At 47.9% G+C, this 19,737-nt stretch overlaps 1 protein-coding gene and 4 long non-coding RNA genes across 32 annotated transcripts in view; 2 read left to right on the top strand and 3 right to left on the bottom strand.

The window, feature by feature from the left end:
* The window catches only part of CUX1 (cut like homeobox 1), a 472,306-nt gene that overhangs the window by 310,513 nt on the left and 142,056 nt on the right, over positions 1 to 19,737 (bottom strand).
* Positions 3,251 to 10,866, top strand: LOC144339758 (uncharacterized). The gene is made up of 3 exons (XR_013415133.1): positions 3,251 to 4,375; positions 10,367 to 10,554; positions 10,758 to 10,866. It is a non-coding gene; the product is annotated as an uncharacterized LOC144339758 (long non-coding RNA).
* LOC144339741 (uncharacterized) lies at positions 5,746 to 16,426 on the bottom strand. Its single transcript, XR_013415115.1, has 3 exons — positions 15,791 to 16,426; positions 6,360 to 6,801; positions 5,746 to 5,853 (listed from the first exon to the last, which is right to left on the bottom strand). It is a non-coding gene; the product is annotated as an uncharacterized LOC144339741 (long non-coding RNA).
* LOC144339761 (uncharacterized) lies at positions 6,902 to 12,765 on the bottom strand. Its single transcript, XR_013415136.1, has 2 exons — positions 12,478 to 12,765; positions 6,902 to 7,837 (listed from the first exon to the last, which is right to left on the bottom strand). It is a non-coding gene; the product is annotated as an uncharacterized LOC144339761 (long non-coding RNA).
* LOC144339794 (uncharacterized) lies at positions 14,673 to 16,239 on the top strand. The gene is made up of 2 exons (XR_013415170.1): positions 14,673 to 15,840; positions 15,978 to 16,239. It is a non-coding gene; the product is annotated as an uncharacterized LOC144339794 (long non-coding RNA).

Here is a 19,737-nt window from a genome sequence, read left to right as displayed (position 1 = left end):
TGGGATTACAGGAGTGAGCCTTTTCCTTTTCTTTTTTTTTTCCTTTTGAGATGGAGTCTTGCTCTGTCGCCCAGGCTGGAGGACAGTGGCACAATCTCAGCTCACTGCAATCTCCATCTCTCGGGTTCAAGAGATTCTCCTGCCTCGGCTTCCAGAATAGCTGAGATTACAGGTGCCCACCATCACGCCCAGCTAAGTTTTGTATTTTTAGTGGGCATGAGGTTTTGCCATGTTGGCCAGGCTGGTGTTAAACTCCTGACCTCAGGTGATCCACCCACCTCGGCCTCCCAGAGTGCTGGGATTACAGGCATGAGCCACCGCACCTGGCTGGCGCGAGCCATTTCTGATGCCAAATTGGCAAAGAACACGGACATCCTTCTGACCCAGCAAACCCCATTCCCAGGCCTCCCTCTGCCCACATGCCATGACAGCCTTCCTCCCAAAAAAACACTCCTGAGATGCCTTCCTCGTTCTTGTCTTTTCCATGTGTTTATTATACATACAATGCACAAACAATTCCCACTATAAAATTTAAGAAAATAGAGACAACTAAGGAATGAATGAAAGCCCTTCACGCCAAGCTGCCCACCCCCTTCCTCAGCTGGTATCACCCCTGGCTGCGCTCTTCTCTGTGATACAAAAGGCACTTTTGGATTGAATGATACTCTCCCCAGCTGAAAAGGCCAACCTGTAATATATCTACATCTATATTTAGATTATAGAATTAGATCCCAATTTAGCTGACTTTCATCTCATAGCCTGTGATGTTTCCCAGCGCTGCCTGAATTAGATTTCCTACTAGTTAGAATTTCCTGTAAGCTAGGATTAAAAGCTCTCGTTTCCTAGTTTCTCCTTTCTATCTTAATCATTATACAGCACTTCACATGTCGTAAGAAGTTTTGAAAATATTAACAGGTTATTTCGCTTCCTGATAATCTATGAAAGACGTGGAGAGGATAAAACTCAAGCGTGTGGCTTGGATGAGAGTGTGCCACAGTAAGACTCCTGGATGGGGACATTTTAGGCTCTGCAGCCTTAGTCATGGTCAAGTCACTCGCCCTTTTTGGGTCTGATTCTTAATTTTTAAAATGAGAATTTGATACTCGGGAGGCTGAGGTGAGAGGATTACTTGAGCCCAGGGAGGTGGACGTTGCAGTGAGATGGCACCACTGCACTCCAGCCTGGGCGACAGAACCAGACCCTGTCTCAAAAAAAAAAAAAAAATCTGGGCTGGGCGCAGTGGCTCATGCCCAAAATCCCAACACTTTGGGAGGCTAAGGTGGGTGGACTACGAGGTCAGGAGTTCGAGACCAGCCTGGCCAACACAGGGAACTCCTGTCTCTACTAAAAACATAAAAAAATTGGCCAGGCGTGATGGCAGACACCTGTAATCCTGGCTACTCAGGAGGCTGAGGCAGGAGAATCTCTTGAACCCGGGAGGCGGAGGTTGCAGTAAGCCGAGATCATGCCACTGCACTCCAGCCCAGGCGACAGTGAGAGACTCTCAAAAAAAAAAAAAAAAAAAAAAAAAAAAAAAAAAAAAAAATCTGGGGCAAGGTGGACAGTATATAAAGTGGCTGTCCCATATGTTCTAATTGGGAAATCTCACTTTCTTTCCCTTTTCTTTTAAAATTCACTCCAATTCAGGGGGCCAGGTGGGGGCTGCTAAGGGTGCTGGTGGCATTTTCCATCTGGGTGTTGGGGACATGGATGCATTCATTTTGCGCCAATTCATTGAATGCACACAGTATGAGGTGTACATTTTTTCTATATGCATAACTTTCTCTGCAGGCATGACTTCAATTTAAATGGTCAAACCAAAAAAGTAAAACTTGCTTCCTCTAGTCTCCAATTCCCCTATTAGCAGACTCTGTCCTGGTGTTGCATTGGCTTGCTGCGGAGGGCTGGGGGCAGTAGTGGAAATGAACCTCTCGTTAAAAACACGTGCCTTCTGGGGGCCGTGATGAACATGAGTGTGAGATGAGTCCAGCTGCGGTCAGAGCCATGGGATGTGGGTCACTGTGACCCAGTGGGTCACGGGTGCTGAGCAAGGAAGAGCTAGGAGGTGCGTTCAGGCTACAAGCAAAATTTAAAGGGGCCCAGCCTCTGCCAGGAAAAGCAGGTCTGGCTTTGCTGAAACACCAGTCGCGCTGTGATGGATACCAGTACCCGGGCAAGGATACCGTGGATGGACTCGATTCTTCTCTCCTGAAGTGTACCAGAAGGTGCATGCGGGGATTTCGGCTGCCTGAAAAGCAACCCTCTAAAACCCGAGTGTCATTTTTAGAATCAAAAAGGAAGGCAGGCAGTGGCTGGCTGCACTGCTCAGTAACGAGATCCGGAGCTTTTCGCCTTAAGGTCACTGTTTAAAACTCTGCCCTAGGTCAGTGGTAACAAAGTCACGACTCCCTGACAGGGATCGGGGTGCAACTTTGAATGCCGAGAAGGGCTGTGTCTGTTGGTTACCACGTGGCGAGCTCCCGGGACCCCTCCTGACACCTACTGACAGTGTTTCTTTCTCTAGGGAGTGGCCTCTCTTCCCACCCACCATGGCGGATTGGCCTGGAGGAGGAGGCATTGGGGCCGCAGTCCTTCCCCGACAGGGAGCCTCTCTTCGCCTTGGCGGCTGAACCCCAGCACACAAATACGCGGAGGTGGTGAAGGCGCATGAATACAGCAGAAAGGGCCACCGGCAGAGAGAAAAAGTCAAACGAGAAACAAAGGGCAGATGTGCCCAGTGGTCAGGGCCCTCCCCCGGGTCCTCCGTTCTCCTGGCCCTCTTCAAGGCTGTTTTCGACGCGGGATCCATGACGCCCTTCTCTCTCCAACAGATCCCCGCAACCCAGGTCAGAAGGTGTCCAAGGAGCCAAGAAAATTCTGATCGATCTCTTTGTCCCCAAACAGTATGTGTCTAAAAAGACTACACCAACCAGATTTAAAAGAGAGGGACAGAGTTCATTCTCTGGTTCTAATGACCAGTACTTTACAAGCTATATTTACTTTGTATCTGAACTCAAAACATCAGTATCTGAAATCACCCAACTCATAAATCCAGACAGAAGTTCTTCTACCTTTAGAAAGAGGTGTATCCACTCTCAAAAATGGGCCTGTAATTCGCTTGTCTTCCTTCAGATCAATGTAATGCTGTTTCTATTAAGCTGCAAGATACTTGCCAGGGACACTTGGTTGCCAGCAACTTGTAACCAGCAATGAAACTGAGTGACTTCTTTTTACGAGGATCTGAGGGAGATTTTTTTTTTTTTTTTTTTTTTTTTTTTTTTTTTTTTAAACCAACACCACAGGAGCTGTGCTTTCCCTCAACGCATGCTTTGTTTTAAGTTTGTGGACAGCATGAGTCACATGACTTATCTGGTTGCCCTTTTTGCATTGGTTGCTGGGAAGCTCACAATCAAGTCTGTCTCATCTTTACAAAGTACACAGGGTCTGGGGAACTTGGGATAGTTGTCTGATTCTAGTTCTAACTGACTTTTCCTCTCACTTTATTTACAATTTATTTTTACAATAGAGATGGAATTTCCCTGTGTTGCCCAGGCTGACTTTGAACTCCTGGGCTCCACTGATCCTCCTGCTTTGGTCTCCCAAAGTGCTGGGATTACAGGCGTGAGCCACCATGCCCAGCCTCCTCTCACTTTCTTTCCTCTTCGTTCTCACTTACTCCCAGTCTCATGCCTTGCTTATCATACTGTGCTAACTGTACCTTTGCAAAGCCATTGGAAATCATTCTTGGAAGTGGGCAGAACGCAACCAGCCAGGAGGGCAGGAATGACATAGTGGCAAGGGCATAGCTGTAGGGTCACACGGACCCAGACTCAATATGAGCTCACCCCTTGCTGGCAGTGCCATCCTGGGCAGGCCAGTGACCTCTCTGAGCCTCAGTCTCCCCAGATGGAAAATGGGGAAAGTATCTTTTTCAGGACCGTTGTCAGGATTAAATTAGCAGATGCATGTGAACATGCTCAGCTCAGTGCCTTGTTCAAAGCAGGTGCCCAAGACAAGTCACTTCCCTTTCCTTCCACTGCAGGCAAAACTGGCAGAGATCCCACCAAAGTCCCCAGACAACCAGGATGCCTCTACACTCCAAGGAGGTCATATGATCCCAGGGTCAGTCCTGATTAGAAACGGGAAGGTGTGGCCAGGTGTGGGGGCTCACGTCTGTAATCCCAGCACTTTGGGAGGCCGAGGCAGGTGTATCAGCTGAGGTCAGGAGTTCAAGGCCAGCGTGCCCAACATGGTAAAACCCTGTCTCTACTAAAAATACAAAAATCAGCCGGGTGTGGTCGCACATGCCTGTAATCCCAGCTACTCGGGAGGCTAAGGCAGGAACATCGCCTGAACTCGGGAGGCCAAGGTTGCAGTGAGCCAAGATCGTACCACTGCACTCCAGCCTGGGCGACAGAGTGGGACTCCTTTAAAAAAAAAAAAAAAGAAAAGTAAAGAGACACATGGGAAGGTCTGGGATACTCAGCAGAGGCGTGGGGAGATCGTGTCCCACTCCTGGAGCTCAGGTTCTACAATTCTGGGGTTGTGTAAACCTGGGTGGGATTCGGCCAGTCCACATGAAGCCTGTATCAGACCGTGTGTCCTTCAGGAACTGCAGGTGGGAAGAGCCCCTCCAATGCTCCCCCAGGCCAAGCTCTGCCAAGGGTCAGGCAGCTCTGTCTCTAAAGCACCTGGGATGGAAGGACTCAAAGTCAAGGCCAGCCATTTCTCTATGAAGGGGTCTGTTGTGAATTTCCTCCCGCAGGCTTCCCGGCCACCCATCACTCAGTGCCATTCTGGGCCACTCTCTGCAACTGTCAGTCAACGTTTGCTAAGAGAATAAAGCCTAATTTGAATTTTAACAAGCACAGCAATTAGAAAGGCCGATCTGCCACAGAGAGCATCTTATCACACATTTGAAACCCAAATACAAATATTTCAGATTATGCCCTGGGTAGGAATATCCATTTTCATTTATGACATGTAAACTACAAGAGTAACATTTTTTTTTTTTTTTGGGTACTAACTCGGGCAAGAAGACAAGGATGGATTCAGAATTGAAAAGGGAAGGAGAAAGGGGACTGTGGAATCCTGATACGGGTTGGGGCGAGAGTCAAGGGCAGAGAAAGTTACTTAATTATTACTGCAGGCCAGGCGCCTCTTTTTTCAAAGTACATCTTCATTTCAATGGATACATTTAAGTAGGTTCCAGAAGTATACACTGCACACATTTTCAACTAAAGATAGAAACTATGCTTAAAAAGCTAATTTGGTATTTTTAGAAGTTTGGGTTTCTTTGATCTGGCCAAAAGAGGCTTAAAATTCAGCTTCAAACTATTTTAGTCTCTGCTTCACAACTCTGAAATAACTGGTACATCTTAAGTTCCTTTCGACCGCTAAAAAGTGTGGGATTCTATCAACCTGCAGGCTGGAAACGCTGAAAGCACAGGGCTGACTTCACATCAGAATCTTCTCTTTCATGAGGATCCCGGCTTTGTCAAAAGGAGGTGAATTTCAAAATGTATGATCTGGTCACTTTTCTTTGTGACAGGGTTGGACCTTCCTAATCTGGGTGCCTCTTTTCTTTTTTTTCCTCCTGTTTTTTGTTTGTTTGTTTGTTTTGTTTTTTGAGACAGGGTCTTGCTCTGTCACCCAGGAGGGAGTGCAGTGGCGCGATCTCGGCTCAATGCAGCCTGGAACTCCTAGGTTCAAGGGATCCTCCCACCTCAGCCTCCTGGGTAGCTGAAAGTACAGGTGTGCGCCACCATGCTCAGCAAATTTTTTGCTTTTTTTTTTTTTTTTTTTTTGGTAGAGATGAGGTTTCACCATGTTTCCCAGGCTGGTCTCAAACTCCTGGCCTCAAGCGATCCTCCTGCTTCGGCCTCCCAAAGTGCTGGGATTACAAGTGTGAGCCACTGCACCCAGCCTAGGTGCCTGTTTGTTTAACTCTCAGTACAGGGAGGTTAATGACAGCAATCAGCTCATGGGCGTTCCCAGTAACAGACTAGTATCTCTGTTACTCTCACCACCAGCCCACAGCTGGCCTGACCAGACCCTTTACCAATGTGGAGAGAGGAGTGCAGGGAGCCCAGTGTCCTGCCCAAGGCCACAGAGCTGATCAGCTGCAGAGCCAGGGTCACCCTGCAGAGTCATATCCCCACAGCATAGTCCTCTCCCTACCAACTCTCCCGCGCCTCCCACCCAGGCAGCAGGGACATCCTGGAGAGGGTTGAAAAATTCTACCCTCTTCAGGCTGGGCACAGTGGCTCATGCCTATAATCCCAGTACTTTGGGAGGCCGAGGTGGGTGGATCACTTGAGGCCAGGAGTTCAAGACCAGCCAGGCCAACATGGGAATACCCTGTCTCTACTGAAAATACAAAAATTAGCCAGGCATGGTGGTGCGCACCTGTAACCCCAGCTACTCGGGAGGCTAAGGCAGGAGAATCATTTGAACCCGGGAGGTGGAGGCTGCAGTGAGCAGAGATCACGCCACTGTACTCCAGCCTGGGTGACACAGCAAGACTCCACGTCAAAAATAATAATAATAATTCTAGACTCTTCTGATGCCCCTACCCCATGTGGCTTGGGACTCCCAGACACTTTAACAAAAGCAGCAGCAAGTCTGCAGAGGGTTGACCAGGGGACCCACCTGGACCCCCAGACTCAGCCTCTTGACTCTTGTATTTCAACATACATTTGATATAGGAACACCCTCCTACCCACCAATTAACTTTTATGTGAAGATTTTTTTTTTTAAGACAAAGGATAAAACCCTAACGCCAGGTGCAGTGGCTCATGCCTGTAATCCCGGTGTTTTGGGAGGCGAAGGTGGGGAGGATCACTTGAGCCCAGAAGTTGGAGACCAGCCTGGGCAATGCAGGGAAACCTCTGTACAAAAATTTTTAACAAATATCCAGTTGCGGTGGTGTGCACCTATAGTCCCAGCTACTCAGGAGGCTGAGGCAGGGGGAGCTGCTTGAACTCAGGAGGTTGAGGCTGCAGGCAGCTATGATCACACCACTGCATTCCAGCCTGGGCAACACAGGGAGACCCTCTCTCAAAAAAACAAAGAAAAGTCCCCAAACCAGAAACCTAACAGCATTATGATTCCCCCAAGTAATAGCACCTGTGAACAGCATCACTCCACAGAGCTCGCGGACGTCCTGGCCCCACTGCCTCATTTTACAGATGAAGAAACAGACATGGGGAGAGGAAATGACTTGTCTAGGATAAATTCCGATTATATGTTTCTGGGGACCCTTTACATACCTTTTTAAAAAGTGTGGTACACACAACATCCCTTCCTGTAGTGCAGACCATTTCAAGGATGTGGTTTAATTAAACGATTCGGCTAATAGAATGCGTGTTTGCAGTTTTTCACCATTGACACATACAAGCCCAGGCTCAGCAAGATGAGTTTATTTCTTGAAAGCAGTTGCAGGCCATTATTTGCGAAAGAATTTGCGTTCAATGAACATTATACCAACAAGAAGCTTTTAAAGGCCTCTGAAACCTGCAGTTTTGAATCTTTCCCACTGGAGAAGGAATCCAAATTGTCCGCGGCTACCAGATCTAGCGCAGTGTTTCGGAAGCTGTGAAGGCTTTATTAGTCTTTGAAAAAGACACTTGGCTGAGTCACAAGTGTGGCAAATGGAAAAAGATTCCTGGCCAGGTGGGGTGGCTCACGTCTGTAATCCCAGCACTTTGGGGGGCCGAGGCGGGTGGATAGCCTGAGGTCAGGAGTTCAAGGCCAGCCTGGCCAACATGGTGAAACCCCATCTCTACTAAAAATACAAAAATTATCTGAGCATAGTGGAGGGCACCTGTAATCCCAGCTACTCAGGAGGCTGAGGCAAGAGAATCGTTTAAACCCGGGAGGTGGAGGTTGCAGTAAGTCGAGATTGCACCACTAAACTCCAGCCTGGGCGACAGAGTGAGACTCTGTCTCAAAAAATAGAAAAAGAAAAAAAGATTCCAAATGATCCTCTGCAAAGGAACCAAGTTATGGGGCTGGGATGGATCTGTCAAATCCGTCCTGGATGGGGATGTCCTGGAGCCAGGCCGGTTTGTTGCAGAAGCCCCCTGCTTGTTCTATCCAGACCACTTGAGAGCTTCCCTGGCAGGTCTGCTTGGCCCAGAGGATCCCCTAGGCTGTGCAACTGATCAGAAGGAAGTCCCGTGTGTATCATGGTGAATACAGGGAGATATAGACCGTGGGTAACAACCCTCAAGAAGCACACATTGCTGATGCTCCCTGCAGGTGGCCCCCACCTGTCGGGGCATCAGGCCCCCTGCCATGCTCTTTCTAGCCTTCCCTCCACGTGGCCAAGGGACATTCACCACCTAGGACATTCCCACCCATCTAAAGCTCCAGCAGCCTGCAACCACCAGACCTTCCCATTTTCCCAGAAAAATCAGAGCTGAGGTTTTGTGCAAAATACCACCTTACTACGAAAATCTCAAACACAAGCCTACATCAACCAAACAGTAACACCAATCCCCACGTGCCCATCATGCGCTTTCAATGAGTATCAACTCTCAGCCAGGCTTGTTTCACTTAGTGTATTAATTGTTGCAAATCTCAGATATCATGTCATTTGATCTAGAAATATTCCAGTGTGAATTCTCTAAAACATAAGGATATTAAAAAACAAAAAAACAAAAAAAACAGACAGTCAACACTCTATTATCCAGCCTGGGTGACACGGTGAAACACCATCTCTACAAAAAATACAAAAATTAGCCAGACCTGTGGTCCCAGCTACTTGGGCGGCTGGAGCAAAAGGATGTGAGCCCGGGGAGGTTGAGGCTGTAGTGAGCCCTGATGGTGCCACTGCACTCCAGCCTGGGCGACAGAATGAGACCCTGTCTCAAAGCAAAACAAAACACTCTTGTCATTTCACAAATAACAGCAATAACTCTTCGATATCATAAAATATCCAGAAACCCACTGTTCTAATTTCTCCAGTTATTTCGGAAACAGGTTTTCTGTTGGTTTGTTTCCAACTGAGATCCAAATGAGGTCCACACATTGCCTTTGGCTCCTATCTCTTCAACCTCTTTCAATCTCCAAGTCATCATTTTTTAACGCTGGCAACAAAATCCATTTTTCTGGAGCAGTGCCGCAGTCAACCCCACTCCAGGACAGGGCCAGGCCACATGCCCTGCTGACCCTGCCCTCCCCCTACCGCCCCCTCTCCCCGCCTGACTGGGAACCAAGGTTGGTGGAAGGAGAACAGGTCTGGGAGGGAGACGTCATGGGCACCAAGGCCAGCCCGACCTAGGCACCTCTTTGTGGCTTCTGAGTTTCGTCTGTGATGCCTGCTGCTTTGCACTGGGGAGGAACAAAGGAAGGAATCCCCCTCCCCGCCACACAGTGCCTCGCCCACACCAAGGACCTGATCAACGTCAGCCGGAGTCATTAGATTATAGTCACAAACTGCAAAGCGGAGTTAGGGAACAGGCACAACTCATATGTTGTTGCTCGAGGAATAATAATTCCTCATGTGCGGATCTGCCATTTCGGAGGAGGCTCAGGGGCAAGGCACGGGAATGACTTTTCTGTCTGGCAAGAAGCAGGTTCATGGTTGTCAGGCTCGTTTGTTATAGAACAAAAGGTGTCAAAATGAAGACCACACCTTTAATCACCATAAACCCTACTCACTCACTCTCTCACTCACGCACACACACTGGTGCTGGAAAGAGAAAGGTCTCATCCACTGCCTGGAAAGGAATCGGGCTCCTGGGATCAGGTGGAGACGAGATAAGAAGCCTGTTGCACAAGCCCTCGTATTTCACTGGAGGAATGAAATCTCTGCCTCTGCTCTGGTCCAAATGCAACCATCCTCCCACTGAGGCCAGCGCCAGGCAGGGTGGACAGACAGGCTGACAGCTGTGATCCCTCGCAACTCTGAAATCACAATGTTCTGGTTGCTGGGGACCGTCGGAAGATGTTGAGGTTTGCTTGCTGGATGCGAAATCAGTGCAAAACCACCCAAATCGCCGGAAGCCAGTACTCCCAAAGCGTGTCCAATGGAGGTGTGGTTTCCAGAGCACAGGTGGGCATTCCGTGATCAAGAAAGAATGAGAAACTTGAAATAAAGCAAAGCTAGCTTGCTTTCCTCTTGACTTCTTAAAGCCGGGATATATTCTGCTCATCATTAAACCCTCAGGGCCGATATCAATAACAAGGACAGCAATAATGATAGCTAAAACATACAAAATTCGGTGACAAAACCTGGGCCCAAATTCCCGCTCGGTCACTTCTTTCACCTTTTTTTGAGATGGAGTCTTGCTCTGTCACCCAGGCTGGAGTGCAATGGTGTGATCTCAGCTCACTGCAACCTCTGCCTCCCAGGTTCCAGCAATTCTCCTGCCTCAGCCTCCTGAGAAGCTGGGACTACAGGTGCTCACCACTGCGCCCAGCTAATTTTTGTCTTTTTAGTAGGACGTGGTTTCACCATGTTGGCAAGGCTAGTCTCGAATTCCTGACCTCAGGTGATCCACCCACCTTGGCCTCCCAAAGTGCTGGGATTACAGGGCATGAGCCACTGTGCCCGGCACCTGCCCTGTCATTTCTTGATGTGTCTTTGACAAGAACACCCAACCTCCCGACCTCACAGAGTTGCTGAGAAGTTGAAGTGAAATTACATAGGTAAAGGGCCTGTTAAAATATTGGCTTGGCCAGGCACGGTGGCTCATGCCTGTAATCCCAACACTTTGGGAGGGTGAGGTGGGAGGATCACTTGAGGTGAGGAGTTCGCAACCAGCCTGGGCAACATAGTGAGATCCTGTCTCTACAAAAAATTAAGAAGTTAGCCAGACGTGGTGGTGCACACCAGATAATCCAGAGGCTGAGGTGGGAGGATCACTTGAGCCCAAGAATTGAGGCTGCAGTGAGCCATGATTATGCCACTGCACTCCAACCTGGACAACAGAGCAAGACCCAGTCTCTTAAAATATATATATATATATATATATATATATATACACACACACACACATAGACTTGTGTTGACGGATACTAAGTAATTGATTATTATTCCATTTTTAGATGGGGAAATGGGCTGTTGAGTGACTAGATCAGGCCAGGGCTCAGCTCTGCCCTCTCAAAAGAACCTCCAATCTCCACTTCCCGCCCTACGAACCAGCAGCAGTCACTTCTCTGCAGAGGAGAAGAGGTGAGAGTGGAGGAAGGCAGAGGCCTGGAGCCGGAATGAACTGCTGGGTGCAGCCCGGGGACGGGAGCCACGCCTGCGTCATTCAACATCACACACTGGAATCCAACACTGGGCCGCTGTGGCCGCGCATGGAATACAGGAGCTGACGGATAGGCACCTAACCCATGTGATTCCTCCCCCAAAATATCAGTGAGGGGGAGGACAGGTGAGCCAAATACAGGGAGGACAGCACGTTTTCTGGCACGGAAATCGGTGCTGGGGTCACTGAAGGATAGGCAGGGAATTTTCCTGCCAGGTGAGGGAAGGGGGTGGTTTTAGAGAAAGGTGACAAGTGGCACCAGAGGTGGCATCGGCAGGGGGAACCAGGAGACGGCAAAAGCAGAAACGCACAAACTATATCTACAACTTGAAAGTAAATTCCTTGGCCAGACCAGAAAGCCGAGATTGGGCTGGGCGCAGTGGTTCACGCCTGGAATCCCAGCACTTTGGGAGCCCGAGGCAGGAGGATCGCTTGAGGCCAGGAGTTTTGAGTCCAGCCTGGGCAACATGGCAAGACCCTGTCTCTACAAAAAATACAAAAACTGGCCTGGTTGCAGTGGTGCACACCTGCAGCCCCAGCTACTCAGGGGGCTGAGGCGGGAGGATTGCTTGAGATCAGGAGTTCGAGGCTGCAGTGAGCTATGATTGTGCCACTGCACTCCAGCCAGGTGACAGGGCAAGACCCTGTCTCAAAAAAAGAAAGAAAAAAGAAATCTGAGATTGATGAAATATGGTATGATAGTTGTTGCTCCGAATGAATGGGAGGAGTCGAGAATTCTAAAAGCAAGGGAGAAATCCATTTCTCCCAGTAAAGAGTCTTCAGCTCGCTTCTATCATCCTTTCAGACATGACGGGGGCACACATATCTGCATTTACATCTGCCTACAAACCAGAACCCATGGCAAACATGGGAAAGACAGAAGACAAATAACAGTTTGTTATCTCCATCCTCTATGGACCGCTAAAAACCTTCGCTAAATAGAAACGTTAGATTTACACACAACAGCTTTAGTTGAAATCAAGATCAAATTTTCATTATCCAAAAATTTAAACGGAAGATCCCAAAAGGGTAGAGCGATTTGAGATTCTGCGTAGGGCCAACCTGGTTTCATTCACACCGTTTCTGTGCAGTTAGCTCTGTGATTCCACGGCCAGAGAGAAAACAGTGATTAAGGCAAAGATGAATTGCAGGGAAATATTAAAAAGATGAAATCGATACATTTGTCTTTTCACCTCTTCAGACATGGAATTCCCACCTGTATTTTGGGGGAAGGGGTGTTCTGCTGTTACTGTTGGTTTATATTTTTCTCATCATAGAAGGAATATGTCATGGCAGAGTATGTTTAAAGCACAGAAGAACATAAAGAAAAATGACTTCAAGTCCTACTCCCTAAGGGGGACTTAATATTTTGGCATGGTTCCTTCCAGGGTTTTTTCTGCCTGTTTCTTTTGTAGTTGTAATACTACTGTATATATACTCCCTTTTTTTTTTTTTTTTTTTTTGAGACGGAGTCTCGCTCTGTCGCCCAGGCTGGAGTGCAGTGGCGCGATCTTGGCTCACTGCAAGCTCCGCCTCCCGGGTTCACGCCATTCTCCTGCCTCAGCCTCCCGAGTAGCTGGGACTACAGGCGCCCGCCACCTCGCCCGGCTAGTTTTTTTTTTTTTTTTTTTTTTTTGTATTTTTTAGTAGAGGCGGGGTTTCACCGTGTTAGCCAGGATGGTCTCAATCTCCTGACCTTGTGATCCGCCCGTCTTGGCCTCCCAGAGTGCTGGGATTACAGGCTTGAGCCACCGCGCCCGGCCATGTATATATACTTCCTAAGTTGCTTTCTTTTTGCTTAAGCCTGACCCATGTACTACAAACTCTCTGCAATTTTTTTTTTTTTTTTTTTTTGAGATGGAGTCTCACTCTGTTACGCAGACTGGAGTGCAGTGACACAATCTTGGCTCACTTGCAACCTCCGCCTCCGGGGTTCATCTGCCTTGGCCTCTGGAATAGCTGGGACTACAGGCGCCTGCCACCACACCTGCCTAATTTTTGTATTTTTAGTGAAGACAACTGGTCTCGAACTCCTGACCTCAGGTGATCCACCTGCCTCGGCCTCCCAAAGTGCTGAGATTACAGGCTTGAGCCACTGCACCTGGCCAAACATAATTTTTAATGGTTGTGTAATACTTCAAAGAATGGCTGCTCCTGGTTGATTTTTAAAATATACTGCTTTAGTTGTTCTATACTGATCAATATTGTGACTAAATGAACAAACAGATAATCACATGCCCTGCAAATCTCCATGTGGGACTGAAGTATGCAATGCTTCCCAAATGATTTTGGCAAATTATATTTGAACATCAGCATCCTAACAATAATAACCAATATTTATAGCTGGTTTCGAGGGTACAGGGCACTTTCATGTGCACCGAACTCATTCAACCCTCACAGCAAACCCTGTGGAGATCTTATTACATTTACTTTACAGAGAAAGCCAAGGATTTGAGGTTAAGTGGTATTCCCATGATCACGCTGCCCAGGGACACACAGATGGAATCTGTCTTCCGGTGAGTGGCTCCCAAATCTACATCCAGGTCAATGCTACTCTCCTCATGGCCAGCCTGTCTCCTGGGCAGCTCTGCTCGGAGACCCCACTAGTATCTTACACTCTCCAAATGCCAATTTCATTCCTCCCCAAACTAGTCCTTTTTGGAATCTCATGGAGGGCACCACCCACCAGAGCCCAAGCCAGAAGGCTGACTGCTCCCTCTCCTGCATCTCAACCTTCACCCTCTGCATCCAGCCATTCCCGGGGCTCCCTCTCCACAACACCAGGAGGCCTCGGTGAAGCTCACCTTCTGATCACAGGGCACTGGAACTGGGAAAGTAGAAACATTTAATACACATTTGCTAAGAGGGAGGAAGGTCTTAAGTTACTCCACACACTCAGCTCTGTTAGGACAGCACACTGACTTTCTGTGGAATCAAAGTTGTGACCAATGCACAGGAGGAAATAAACAATCTTCCATCTCACTGAATTCTCTTTGCATGAGCAGGCTCTTAAAGCTTACGATTAAAAAAGGTATATTAAGGCCTCTCTGAGAATTTGTTTGAGATGGGGTCTTGCTCTGTTGCCCAGGCTGGAGTGCAGTGGTGCCACCTCGGCTCACTGCAGCCTCAACCTCCCAGGCTCAATAGATTCTCCCACCTCAGCCTCCGAAGTAGCTGGGATCACAAGTGTGTGTCTAGCTAATTTTTTTTTTTTTTTTTTTTGGTCTTGTTATATTGCCCAGGCTGGTCTCAGATTCCTGAGCTCAAGTGATCCTCCCACCTTGGCCTCCTAAAGTGCTGGGCTTACAGGCGTGAGCCACTGCACCTGGCCCTCATTGAGAATTTTATCTAAAGCCAGGACTTCTATAGCATTCCTTGGTAAGAATAAGAATCTCACAATTAATCAGTCATCCGATTAATTGCCAATTCTCCTTTACACATGATCTCAATTAGAGAAACCTGAAGTGGGCAAGACAAACACAATGAACCTTGCTGCAAAAGCCAAAACGACAGATTCCGGAGACATTTCAGAATGATGGAATTGAAAGAAACGTCAGGGCAGACACAGTTGGTCACTGGGTCGAGGATGAAAAAAGCACCGAACGGAGGCCGTCCCAAACAACCGGGCGCCGGAAACAGCTCTCTCAATTTCATTTCACCGGACCGTGCGATTCTTACGCAACCGTGCCAATGTGAGGCATCTCGATGGCATTAAAGTCTTGTTAAAACAGCAAACCTGTTCTTTTCAAGAGAACAATGGTATTCTAAAAAGCCGTGCAAAATTAATCGAGTTATTACCCTATAAAGCGTCAAACATGTAACTACGTTTAAAAGGGTCCACAGGTTGTACCATGTCCAAACAGAGAACACGTACGCAGTGAAATCCTCCGCAGAACACCTTCCCATTAATTAGGCAGTGGAAATAGCAGCCTCCCCAAATCGAGCAGGAACAAACAGGAAAGAAAAGAATATACTTCTTGTGAGAGAGAGGGAAAAAAATACACGCAAACAAAGAAATTAAAGGCAATGCACTCCACCCTCGATAGAATCAGTTTCAACAGAAATAATGAGTGATCTTACGTGGGCTGCCATGATTCCTTCACGTTGCTCTAAAAGCGGAAGGCGGCTTTCCTGGCTGGCACCCGAAGAGGCAGAACTCTGAGGACTCAGAGCCCAAAGCGAACCACCGCCTGCCTTAGGAGGGAGCGCAGCCTGGTTTGCCATATAATGACGAGAAAAGCAAATCAGCTGGGAGGAAAGAAGGCAATTCTTCTTATCTGGGATAGGGGGAAGAGAAATAGGAAAACTTCCTAGGTGGTGAGTTAAGAAAAAAGGGGAGGGGAGTACTGGCAACTTGGGAATGAGGATGCCAGGTGAATATCCTTGTCTTAGCCACGCTCTCTTGCACACATGCACACACACATTGCACACACATAGAGCTCGGCAAGGAAAACATTCTGGGGGAAAAGTCTGTTTTTCCTTACTCTATAGGCATCATCCAATCATCCAGGCTGGGTGCAGCGGCTCACCCCTGTAATCCTTTGGGAGGCCGAAGTGGGAGGATCACTTAAGCCCAGGAGTTTGAGACCAGCTTAGACAACACTGCCAGACCGTGTCTCTATAAAAAATTTAAAAATTAGCCAGACATGGTGGCTGGCATGAGCCTGTAGTCCTAGCTACTTAGGAGGGCTGAGGTGGGAGGACTGCTTAAGCCAGGGAGGTCGAGGCTGCAGTGAGCCACGACTGTATCACTTGAGTGACAGGGCAATACTGTCTCTTAAAAAAAAAAAAGCATCATCTCCTTATGACAGAAAAGGAATTCTCTCTGTGTTTTCGTGCTTCTGTGCAAACTTCAGGACAGGCTGGGCATGGTGGCTCATGCTTGCTATCCCAGCACTTTGGGAGGCTGAAGTGGGCAGATTGCTTAAGCCCACGAGTTTGAGACCATCCTGGCCAACATGGTGAAACCCCATCTCTATTGAAAATACAAAATCAGCCAGGCATGGTGGTGCGCACCTGTAATCTCAGCTACTTGAGGGGGCGAGGCAGGAGAACTACTTGAACCTGGGAGGCGGAGGGTGCAGTGAGCTGAGATTGTGTCACTGCACTCAAGTCTGGGCAACAGAGTGAGACTGCCTCAAAAAAAAAAAAAAAAGGAAGAAAATCTCAGGACTACCCTAGAGTCCTTTTGGGTTACTCTTCCCACTGAACCAAGTTCTATCTCCTAAATAGTCTCACATCTTGCTACTGCTGCTGCTGCAGCTTCAGGCCAGGCCCACATCCTGGCTCCCAGGTAGGGCCCAGTTCCCACGACAGCCCCCACCACATCTCTCCTGAGCCGCAGGGTTCAGCACAGATGACCTGATTTACACAGCACACACCAGACGTCAACGCTGTCATTTCTGTTACCTGTGTGCCCCCTTCCCACATTTGGGTTGGAAGTTCTAGGAGGAGGGGGGCTATTTTTACCCACCCAGCACTCTGCACACTTCACACGGGGTCTGGCATGTGGCACGGCGGCAATATTTCCACTAATAATAGCAAGTGTTCCAGAAACATGTTCCAGCAAAGGGCTCGCATACTTGTGTCTCATTTAATCACTTTAGCAGCTCCACGAGATGGGTACCAGCGATCCCCCATTGCACAGGTAGGGACAAGGAGGCTTAGATGATTGAATGACTCGCCCAGGGACTGCAGTGGGTAAGTAAACGGCAGCTGGGGTTCTGATCTGTGGGACTCGAAGCTCTTACGCTTAACCACTGTTTCCATTTAAAGATGCTGGCGAATAATCAGTACAAAGAGTCTTTCAAAAAAGACTCTATTTTGCAAATTCGGACATTTTCTTAGTTATTATTTTCAAATTAAAAAGTAATATTCTCTCTGTCTCTTTTTTTTTTTTTTCTATGAGATGGAATCTCACTCTGTCACCCAGGCTGGAGTGAGGTGGCGTGATCTCAGCTCCCAGGTTCAAGCGATTCTCCTGCCTCAGCCTCCCAACTAGCTAGGTCTACAGGCGCCCGCCACCACACCTGGTTATAATTTTTGTTGTGTTTTTAGTAGAGACGGGGTTTCACCAAGTTGGCCAGGTTGGTCTCAAACTCCTGACCTCAGGTGATCTGCCCGCCTCAGCCTCCCAAAGTGCTGGGATTACAGGCGTGGGCCACCATGCCCTGCCTATAAAAAAAGTAACATTCTCTATAGAGAAAATCTGCAAAACAGAGAAAAGCGTAACAAAGAAAAAAGCCAGTCTCACACCAACAAAAATAATCCCTGCTAAGACTTAGAAAAAGGCCTGGAAGAATCCAGTGTCCTCATGTGCACCAGCCCTTGTGTGATGTGCAGGTATTTGGATCCATTGTGCTATATGTCCATATATTCATCTTGTCTTTATATTTTTGAATATTTTTCTTTCATAAAACCAGGGTGATACAGCATCTGTAATTCTTACTTTAGGTGATATCATGATCTTTCCCATGTTAGCAAATATTCTTGGGAAACAATATCAGTTACATAATAATTTGAATGAATGATTTTTAACATCATTTAACCGTTCCTCTATATTGGACGCTAGCCTTGTTCCCTCCCACCTGTTTTTAGTATATCAATAACACTATAATAAACGTTCTTGTTCATAAAGCTTTGGCCATATTTCTTTTTTTTCTTTTTGTTTGAGACAGGGTCTCACTGTGTCACCTAGGCTGGAATGCAGCGGTGTGATCATAGCCCACCGCAACCTCGAACTCCCTGGCTCAAGCAATCCTCCCGCCTTGGCCTCCCAGGTAACTGGGACTACTGGTGCATACCACTATGCCCAGCAAACAATTTATATTTTGTGTAGAGACGGGGTCTCGCTACATTGCTCTGGCTGGTCTCAAACTCCTGCACTCAAGTGATCTTTCCACCTCGGCCTCCCAAAGTGCTGGGATTACAGGTGTGAGCCACTGTGCCCAGGTGGCTTTAACTGTATTTCCACTTTTTTTCTTTGAGATAGATTTTCAAAAGTGGGATTGCTGGGTCAAAGGAATATAAAATTCTTAAGGTAACTGTTTTCAGAACAGTCTGAACTGGCATTCCTATTATACCAGTTTACCCCTGAAGAAGTTTTCTGAAGGAAATGTTGATTCCATAATCTGTCTGATTTTTTTTTTTTTTTTTTGGAAACTGACCTGCTTCACCATCAAGTCATGAACCACGTACCCTTTTATGAGTCAGATTACAATTTGGTGTATCTGGTGTCACATGCTAATAAGTTAGCTGGTGATAAATATAACCCATCTATCTCTGCAAAAGGCCGATCCCGGCACAGAAATGGAAATGATCTCAGCTTGGCATCCGGAGAGGCCGCTGTTTGACTGAGGCACGGCGATTCTCATTTCAAATGAGGGCGCGTGCATTTCATCCCTACCGCTGTAAGATGCGGACAGCCGGCCACGCTGAATTTTTCGTCCCCCAAAGCTGCCTTCTTTTAACCTTAGAAACAGGGCTTTGCAAGTATTCGATTGCTAGAGGGTAGAGGACAAAGTTGTGACTCTTAGCCCTGTCCTCCATCTCCCTCAGAGAGGTGGCTACAAATCCCTAGGTCCAACCACTGGCGCCAATATTCTCTGCAAGTTCCCTTTTCTGATTTCCCGTTAGTGGAGAGGATCTGCGTGGAAGATCTTTAACCCTGTAGCACCATCCTTGGACCCAGTGACACAGCCAGCCAAAAAGGCATAGTCTGGGACTTCTGAACTGGCTCAGGAAAGGTGCAAATTAAGAGAGGGGCCCCAGCTGTGCGTTCCCTGGGATGCACGAGGCTGTGGAAGTGGGGAGGTGGGTACGTGCAGAGGTCAGGCATGCCTGCCATCAGACAGACCTGGTGGAACCCCAGCTCGGTCACTCTCTGGCTGAGTGGCTTGGGCTCAGTTCCCTCAAGTCTATAAAATGGGCATGATATTATTACGCCTCCTCATCAGGGAGATGTAAAGACTGAATGAGAGAATAAATGGGTAGAACTCAGCACAGTGAATACAAGCAGTAGGTGCTTGCTAATCTCATCACTGAGAGGCAAGAAGTACCTTTTTCTTGACGCTCAGATCACCTGTGTCACAGCAATGGTCCAACAGGCAGAAGGGAACGGACCAGGGAGGAGGTGCAGAGCGGACCACAAATCATCCTCTACCTTTCTTGAATCTGCATTTCTTTCTTTCTTTCTTTCTTTTTGGAGACTAAGTCTCTCTGTCACCCATGCTGGAGTGCAGTGGCATGATCTCAGCTCACTGCAACCTCCACCACCAGGGTTCAAGCAATTCTCCTGCCTCTCGAGTAGCTGGGATTACAGGCGTGCACCACCATGCCCAGTTGATTTTTGCGTTTTTAGTAGAGGCAGGGTCTCACCATGTTGGCCAGGCTGGTCTCGAACTCCTAGCCTCAGGTGATCACCTGCCTCGGCTTCTCAAAGTGCTAGGATTACAGGCGTGAGCCACCGTGCCTTGCC

This window comes from Macaca mulatta, chromosome 3 (genome assembly GCF_049350105.2).
Source record: "Macaca mulatta isolate MMU2019108-1 chromosome 3, T2T-MMU8v2.0, whole genome shotgun sequence".
Lineage (NCBI taxonomy): Eukaryota > Metazoa > Chordata > Mammalia > Primates > Cercopithecidae > Macaca > Macaca mulatta.
This window is presented reverse-complemented; position numbering and strand designations above follow the sequence as displayed.